Source organism: Lepisosteus oculatus, chromosome 14, assembly GCF_040954835.1.
Source record: "Lepisosteus oculatus isolate fLepOcu1 chromosome 14, fLepOcu1.hap2, whole genome shotgun sequence".
NCBI lineage: Eukaryota > Metazoa > Chordata > Actinopteri > Semionotiformes > Lepisosteidae > Lepisosteus > Lepisosteus oculatus.
The window spans coordinates 16755070-16762569 of record NC_090709.1 but is presented as its reverse complement, the minus strand read 5'-3'; the positions used below and the strand labels follow the sequence as shown (position 1 = coordinate 16762569).

General features: G+C 52.1%; 8 non-coding genes and 4 pseudogenes across 8 annotated transcripts; all 12 read left to right on the top strand.

Annotated features, from left to right (window-relative positions):
* Positions 1-7500, top strand: part of LOC138242774 (zinc finger and SCAN domain-containing protein 2-like) — a 587776-nt pseudogene that overhangs the window by 184464 nt on the left and 395812 nt on the right.
* On the top strand, positions 490-608 carry LOC138243926 (5S ribosomal RNA). The gene has a single exon (XR_011192540.1). It is a non-coding gene; the product is annotated as a 5S ribosomal RNA (ribosomal RNA).
* Positions 1146-1264, top strand: LOC138243925 (5S ribosomal RNA). Its single transcript, XR_011192539.1, has one exon. It is a non-coding gene; the product is annotated as a 5S ribosomal RNA (ribosomal RNA).
* On the top strand, positions 1802-1920 carry LOC138216941 (5S ribosomal RNA). The gene has a single exon (XR_011180654.1). It is a non-coding gene; the product is annotated as a 5S ribosomal RNA (ribosomal RNA).
* Positions 2458-2576, top strand: LOC138245468 (5S ribosomal RNA). Its single transcript, XR_011194078.1, has one exon. It is a non-coding gene; the product is annotated as a 5S ribosomal RNA (ribosomal RNA).
* Positions 3114-3232, top strand: LOC138218848 (5S ribosomal RNA; annotated as a pseudogene).
* LOC138217593 (5S ribosomal RNA) lies at positions 3770-3888 on the top strand. The gene has a single exon (XR_011181305.1). It is a non-coding gene; the product is annotated as a 5S ribosomal RNA (ribosomal RNA).
* On the top strand, positions 4426-4544 carry LOC138216194 (5S ribosomal RNA). Its single transcript, XR_011179906.1, has one exon. It is a non-coding gene; the product is annotated as a 5S ribosomal RNA (ribosomal RNA).
* LOC138218954 (5S ribosomal RNA) lies at positions 5082-5190 on the top strand (annotated as a pseudogene).
* LOC138216219 (5S ribosomal RNA) lies at positions 5729-5847 on the top strand. Its single transcript, XR_011179931.1, has one exon. It is a non-coding gene; the product is annotated as a 5S ribosomal RNA (ribosomal RNA).
* Positions 6385-6503, top strand: LOC138217223 (5S ribosomal RNA). The gene has a single exon (XR_011180935.1). It is a non-coding gene; the product is annotated as a 5S ribosomal RNA (ribosomal RNA).
* LOC138218241 (5S ribosomal RNA) lies at positions 7041-7158 on the top strand (annotated as a pseudogene).

The window sequence follows — 7500 nt, the reverse complement described above, 5'->3', positions numbered from 1 at the left end:
TTCACACGTGCAGTGCGGCTTGTCCGTCTGTTTATTTGTCAGCTTTGGCGAGACACGGGTGCTTGTGTATTAGCGTGAGCGTTTTTTATTCTGATCAGGAACAGTTTTACAAGTCCGCAAAGGATCGAGGAAAGGTTTATCGCCAGCTGAAAAGAGACACAGCGCTTCGGCTGTGGAGACTTGTTCGGCTGGCGTTCGGAGAGTCGCGTTTTTCAGAATTGTATTGAGATCGTTTTCCACAGAGCTCAGATGTCAAAGCACAGCAGCAGCTCTCCACAGCGATCCTCTATAGCGCCCTTTCTCCCGCAGCTCCGTCCTCATTGGAAGGAAGCAAGAGTGAAAGGCTGAAGTGAAATAGAGCGGGGACGAAGGCAGTGAAGAGAGAGAACGTGGGAAGAAGAGAAAAACGCAAGGGAAAAAAAGCAGCGTCGTAAAAGAGGTGACGGAGCTGTCCTCTCAATAAGAAGGGTGCCAGCGAGCCTTGCTCTCGCTTACGGCCACACCCCCTTGAGCACGCCTGATCTCGTCTGATCTCGGAAGCTAAACAGGGATGGGCCTGGTTAGTACTTGGATGGGAGACCGCCTGGGAATACCAGGTGCTGTAAGCTTTTAAGCACAGGAGGCGCCCTATCCCCGCTCGCTCGCTCATTCCCCTGTTCACACATGCAGTGCGGCTTGTCCGTCTGTTTATTTGTCAGCTTTGGCGAGACACGGGTGCTTGTGTATTAGCGTGAGCGTTTTTTATTCTGATCAGGAACAGTTTTACAAGTCCGCAAAGAATCGAGGAAAGGTTTATCGCCAGCTGAAAAGAGACACAGCGCTTCGGCTGTGGAGACTTGTTCGGCTGGCGTTCGTAGAGTCGCGTTTTTCAGAATTGTATTGAGATCGTTTTCCACAGAGCTCAGATGTCAAAGCACAGCAGCAGCTCTCCACAGCGATCCTCTATAGCGCCCTTTCTCCCGCAGCTCCGTCCTCATTGGAAGGAAGCAAGAGTGAAAGGCTGAAGTGAAATAGAGCGGGGACGAAGGCAGTGAAGAGAGAGAACGTGGGAAGAAGAGAAAAACGCAAGGGAAAAAAAGCAGCGTCGTAAAAGAGGTGACGGAGATGTCCTCTCAATAAGAAGGGTGCCAGCGAGCCTTGCTCTCGCTTACGGCCACACCCCCTTGAGCACGCCTGATCTCGTCTGATCTCGGAAGCTAAACAGGGATGGGCCTGGTTAGTACTTGGATGGGAGACCGCCTGGGAATACCAGGTGCTGTAAGCTTTTAAGCGCAGGAATCGCCCTATCCCCGCTCGCTGGCTCATTCCCCTGTTCACACGTGCAGTGCGGCTTGTCCGTCTGTTTATTTGTCAGCTTTGGCGAGACACGGGTGCTTGTGTATTAGCGTGAGCGTTTTTTATTCTGATCAGGAACAGTTTAACAAGTCCGCAAATGATCGAGGAAAGGTTTATCGCCAGCTGAAAAAAGACACAGCGCTTCGGCTGGGGAGACTTGTTCGGCTGGCGTTCGGAGAGTCGCGTTTTTCAGAATTGTATTGAGATCGGTTTCCTCAGAGCTCAGATGTCAAAGCACAGCAGCAGCTCTCCACAGCGATCCTCTATAGCGCCCTTTCTCCCGCAGCTCCGTCCTCATTGGAAGGAAGCAAGAGTGAAAGGCTGAAGTGAAATAGAGCGGGGACGAAGACAGTGAAGAGAGAGAACGTGGGAAGAAGAGAAAAACGCAAGGGAAAAAGAGCAGCGTCGTAAAAGAGGTGACGGAGCTGTCCTCTCAATAAGAAGGGTGCCAGCGAGCCTTGCTCTTGCTTACGGCCACACCCCCTTGAGCACGACTGATCTCGTCTGATCTCGGAAGCTAAACAGGGATGGGCCTGGTTAGTACTTGGATGGGAGACCGCCTGGGAATACCAGGTGCTGTAAGCTTTTAAGCGCAGGAAGCGCCCTATCCCCGCTCGCTGGCTCATTCCCCTGTTCACACGTGCAGTGCGGCTTGTCCGTCTGTTTATTTGTCAGCTTTGGCGAGACACGGGTGCTTGTGTATTAGCGTGAGCGTTTTTTATTCTGATCAGGAACAGTTTTACAAGTCCGCAAAGAATCGAGGAAAGGTTTATCGCCAGCTGAAAAGAGACACAGCGCTTCGGCTGTGGAGACTTGTTCGGCTGGCGTTCGTAGAGTCGCGTTTTTCAGAATTGTATTGAGATCGTTTTCCACAGAGCTCAGATGTCAAAGCACAGCAGCAGCTCTCCACAGCGATCCTCTATAGCGCCCTTTCTCCCGCAGCTCCGTCCTCATTGGAAGGAAGCAAGAGTGAAAGGCTGAAGTGAAATAGAGCGGGGACGAAGGCAGTGAAGAGAGAGAACGTGGGAAGAAGAGAAAAACGCAAGAGAAAAAAAGCAGCGTCGTAAAAGAGGTGACGGAGCTGTCCTCTCAATAAGAAGGGTGCCAGCGAGCCTTGCTCTCGCTTACGGCCACACCCCCTTGAGCACGCCTGATCTCGTCTGATCTCAGAAGCTAAACAGGGATGGGCCTGGTTAATACTTGGATGGGAGACCGCCTGGGAATACCAGGTGCTGTAAGCTTTTAAGCGCAGGAGGCGCCCTATCCCCGCTCGCTCGCTCACTCCCCTGTTCACACGAGCAGTGCGGCTTGTCCGTCTGTTTATTTGTCAGCTTTGGCGAGACACGGGTGCTTGTGTATTAGCGTGAGCGTTTTTTATTCTGATCAGGAACAGTTTTACAAGTCCGCAAAGGATCGAGGAAAGGTTTATCGCCAGCTGAAAAGAGACACAGCGCTTCGGCTGTGGAGACTTGTTCGGCTGGCGTTCGGAGAGTCGCGTTTTTCAGAATTGTATTGAGATCGTTTTCCACAGAGCTCAGATGTCAAAGCACAGCAGCAGCTCTCCACAGCGATCCTCTATAGCGCCCTTTCTCCCGCAGCTCCGTCCTCATTGGAAGGAAGCAAGAGTGAAAGGCTGAAGTGAAATAGAGCGGGGACGAAGGCAGTGAAGAGAGAGAACGTGGGAAGAAGAGAAAAACGCAAGGGAAAAAAAGCAGCATGGTAAAAGAGGTGACGGAGCTGTCCTCTCAATAAGAAGGGTGCCAGCGAGCCTTGCTCTCGCTTACGGCCACACCCCCTTGAGCACGCCTGATCTCGTCTGATCTAGGAAGCTAAACAGGAATGGGCCTGGTTAGTACTTGGATGGGAGACCGCCTGGGAATACCAGATGCTGTAAGCTTTTAAGCGCAGGAGGCACCCTATCCCCGCTCGCTCGCTGATTCCCCTGTTCACACGTGCAGTGCGGCTTGTCCGTCTGTTTATTTGTCAGCTTTGGTGAGACACGGGTGCTTGTGTATTAGCGTGAGCGTTTTTTATTCTGATCAGGAACAGTTTTACAAGTCCGCAAAGGATCGAGGAAAGGTTTATCGCCAGCTGAAAAGAGACACAGCGCTTCGGCTGTGGAGACTTGTTCGGCTGGCGTTCGGAGAGTCGCGTTTTTCAGAATTGTATTGAGATCGTTTTCCACAGAGCTCAGATGTCAAAGCACAGCAGCAGCTCTCCACAGCGATCCTCTATAGCGCCCTTTCTCCCGCAGCTCCGTCCTCATTGGAAGGAAGCAAGAGTGAAAGGCTGAAGTGAAATAGAGCGGGGACGAAGGCAGTGAAGAGAGAGAACGTGGGAAGAAGAGAAAAACGCAAGGGAAAAAGAGCAGCGTCGTAAAAGAGGTGACGGAGCTGTCCTCTCAATAAGAAGGGTGCCAGCGAGCTTTGCTCTCGCTTACGGCCACACCCCCTTGAGCACGCCTGATCTCGTCTGATCTTGGAAGCTAAACAGGGATGGGCCTGGTTAGTACTTCGATGGGAGACCGCCTGGGAGTACCAGGTGCTGTAAGCTCTTAAACGCAGGAGGCGCCCTATCCCCGCTCGCTGGCTCATTCCCCTGTTCACACGTGCAGTGCGGCTTGTCTGTCTGTTTATTTGTCAGCTTTGGCGAGACACGGGTAGTTGTGTATTAGCGTGAGCGTTTTTTATTCTGATCAGGAACAGTTTAACAAGTCCGCAAAGGATCGAGGAAAGGTTTATCGCCAGCTGAAAAGAGACACAGCGCTTCGGCTGTGGAGACTTGTTCGGCTGGCGTTCGGAGAGTCGCGTTTTTCAGAATTGTATTGAGATCGTTTTCCACAGAGCTCAGATGTCAAAGCACAGCAGCAGCTCTCCACAGCGATCCTCTATAGCGCCCTTTCTCCCGCAGCTCCGTCCTCATTGGAAGGAAGCAAAAGTGAAAGGCTGAAGTGAAATAGAGCGGGTACGAAGGCAGTGAAGAGAGAGAACGTGGGAAGAAGAGAAAAACGCAAGGGAAAAAAAGCAGCGTCGTAAAAGAGGTGACAGAGCTGTCCTCTCAATAAGAAGGGTGCCAGCGAGCCTTGCTCTCGCTTATGGTCACACCCCCTTGAGCACGCCTGATCTCGTCTGATCTCGGAAGCTAAACAGGGATGGGCCTGGTTAGTACTTGGATGGGAGACCGCCTGGGAATACCAGGTGCTGTAAGCTTTTAAGCGCAGGAGGCGCCCTATCCCCGCTCGCTCGCTCATTCCCCTGTTCACACGTGCAGTGCGGCTTGTCCGTCTGTTTATTTGTCAGCTTTGGCGAGACACGGGTGCTTGTGTATTAGCGTGAGCGTTTTTTATTCTGATCAGGAACAGTTTTACAAGTCCGCAAAGGATCGAGGAAAGGTTTATCGCCAGCTGAAAAGAGACACAGCGCTTCGGCTGTGGAGACTTGTTCGGCTGGCGTTCGGAGAGTCGCGTTTTTCAGAATTGTATTGAGATCGTTTTCCACAGAGCTCAGATGTCAAAGCACAGCAGCAGCTCTCCACAGCGATCCTCTATAGCGCCCTTTCTCCCGCAGCTCCGTCCTCATTGGAAGGAAGCAAGAGTGAAAGGCTGAAGTGAAATAGAGCGGGGACGAAGGCAGTGAAGAGAGAGAACGTGGGAAGAAGAGAAAAACGCAAGGGAAAAAAAGCAGCGTCGTAAAAGAGGTGACGGAGCTGTCCTCTCAATAAGAAGGGTGCCAGCGAGCCTTGCTCTTGCTTATGGCCACACCCCCTTGAGCACGCCTGATCTCGGAAGCTAAACAGGGATGGGCCTGGTTAGTACTTGGATGGGAGACCGCCTGGGAATACCAGGTGCTGTAAGCTTTTAAGCGCAGGAGGCGCCCTATCCCCGCTCGCTCGCTCATTCCCCTGTTCACACGTGCAGTGCGGCTTGTCCGTCTGTTTATTTGTCAGCTTTGGCGAGACACGGGTGCTTGTGTATTAGCGTGAGCGTTTTTTAATTCTGATCAGGAACAGTTTTACAAGTCCGCAAAGGATCGAGGAAAGGTTTATCGCCAGCTGAAAAGAGACACAGCGCTTCGGCTGTGGAGACTTGTTCGGCTGGCGTTCGGAGAGTCGCGTTTTTCAGAATTGTATTGAGATCGTTTTCCACAGAGCTCAGATGTCAAAGCACAGCAGCAGCTCTCCACAGCGATCCTCTATAGCGCCCTTTCTCCCGCAGCTCCGTCCTCATTGGAAGGAAGCAAGAGTGAAAGGCTGAAGTGAAATAGAGCGGGGACGAAGGCAGTGAAGAGAGAGAACGTGGGAAGAAGAGAAAAACGCAAGGGAAAAAAAGCAGCGTCGCAAAAGAGGTGACGGAGCTGTCCTCTCAATAAGAAGGGTGCCAGCGAGTCTTGCTCTTGCTTACGGCCACACCCCCTTGAGCACGCCTGATCTCTTTTGATCTCGGAAGCTAAACAGGGATGGGCCTGGTTAGTACTTGGATGGGAGACCGCCTGGGAATACCAGGTGCTGTAAGCTTTTAAGCGCAGGAGGCGCCCTATCCCCGCTCGCTCGCTCATTCCCCTGTTCACACGTGCAGTGCGGCTTGTCCGTCTGTTTATTTGTCAGCTTTGGCGAGACACGGGTGCTTGTGTATTAGCGTGAGCGTTTTTTATTCTGATCAGGAACAGTTTAACAAGTCCGCAAAGGATCGAGGAAAGGTTTATCGCCAGCTGAAAAGAGACACAGCGCTTCGGCTGTGGAGACTTGTTCGGCTGGCGTTCGGAGAGTCGCGTTTTTCAGAATTGTATTGAGATCGTTTTCCACAGAGCTCAGATGTCAAAGCACAGCAGCAGCTCTCCACAGCGATCCTCTATAGCGCCCTTTCTCCCGCAGCTCCGTCCTCATTGGAAGGAAGCAAGAGTGAAAGGCTGAAGTGAAATAGAGCGGGGACGATGGCAGTGAAGAGAGAGAACGTGGGAAGAAGAGAAAAACGCAAGGGAAAAAGAGCAGCGTCGTAAAAGAGGTGACGGAGCTGTCCTCTCAATAAGAAGGGTGCCAGCGAGCCTTGCTCTCGCTTACGGCCACACCCCCTTGAGCACGCCTGATCTCGTCTGATCTTGGAAGCTAAACAGGGATGGGCCTGGTTAGTACTTGGATGGGAGACCGCCTGGGAGTACCAGGTGCTGTAAGCTCTTAAACGCAGGAGGCGCCCTATCCCCGCTCGCTGGCTCATTCCCCTGTTCACACGTGCAGTGCGGCTTGTCTGTCTGTTTATTTGTCAGCTTTGGCGAGACACGGGTGCTTGTGTATTAGCGTGAGCGTTTTTTATTCTGATCAGGAACAGTTTAACAAGTCCGCAAATGATCGAGGAAAGGTTTATCGCCAGCTGAAAAAAGACACAGCGCTTCGGCTGGGGAGACTTGTTCGGCTGGCGTTCGGAGAGTCGCGTTTTTCAGAATTGTATTGAGATCGGTTTCCTCAGAGCTCAGATGTCAAAGCACAGCAGCAGCTCTCCACAGCGATCCTCTATAGCGCCCTTTCTCCCGCAGCTCCGTCCTCATTGGAAGGAAGCAAGAGTGAAAGGCTGAAGTGAAATAGAGCGGGGACGAAGGCAGTGAAGAGAGAGAACGTGGGAAGAAGAGAAAAACGCAAGGGAAAAAGAGCAGCGTCGTAAAAGAGGTGACGGAGCTGTCCTCTCAATAAGAAGGGTGCCAGCGAGCCTTGCTCTTGCTTCAGCCACACCCCCTTGAGCACACCTGATCTCGTCTGATCTCGGAAGCTAAACAGGGATGGGCCTGGTTAGTACTTGGATGGGAGACCGCCTGGGAATACCAGGTGCTGTAAGCTTTTAAGCGCAGGAAGCGCCCTATCCCCGCTCGCTGGCTCATTCCCCTGTTCACACGTGCAGTGCGGCTTGTCCGTCTGTTTATTTGTCAGCTTTGGCGAGACACGGGTGCTTGTGTATTAGCGTGAGCGTTTTTTATTCTGATCAGGAACAGTTTTACAAGTCCGCAAAGAATCGAGGAAAGGTTTATCGCCAGCTGAAAAGAGACACAGCGCTTCGGCTGTGGAGACTTGTTCGGCTGGCGTTCGTAGAGTCGCGTTTTTCAGAATTGTATTGAGATCGTTTTCCACAGAGCTCAGATGTCAAAGCACAGCAGCAGCTCTCCACAGCGATCCTCTATAGCG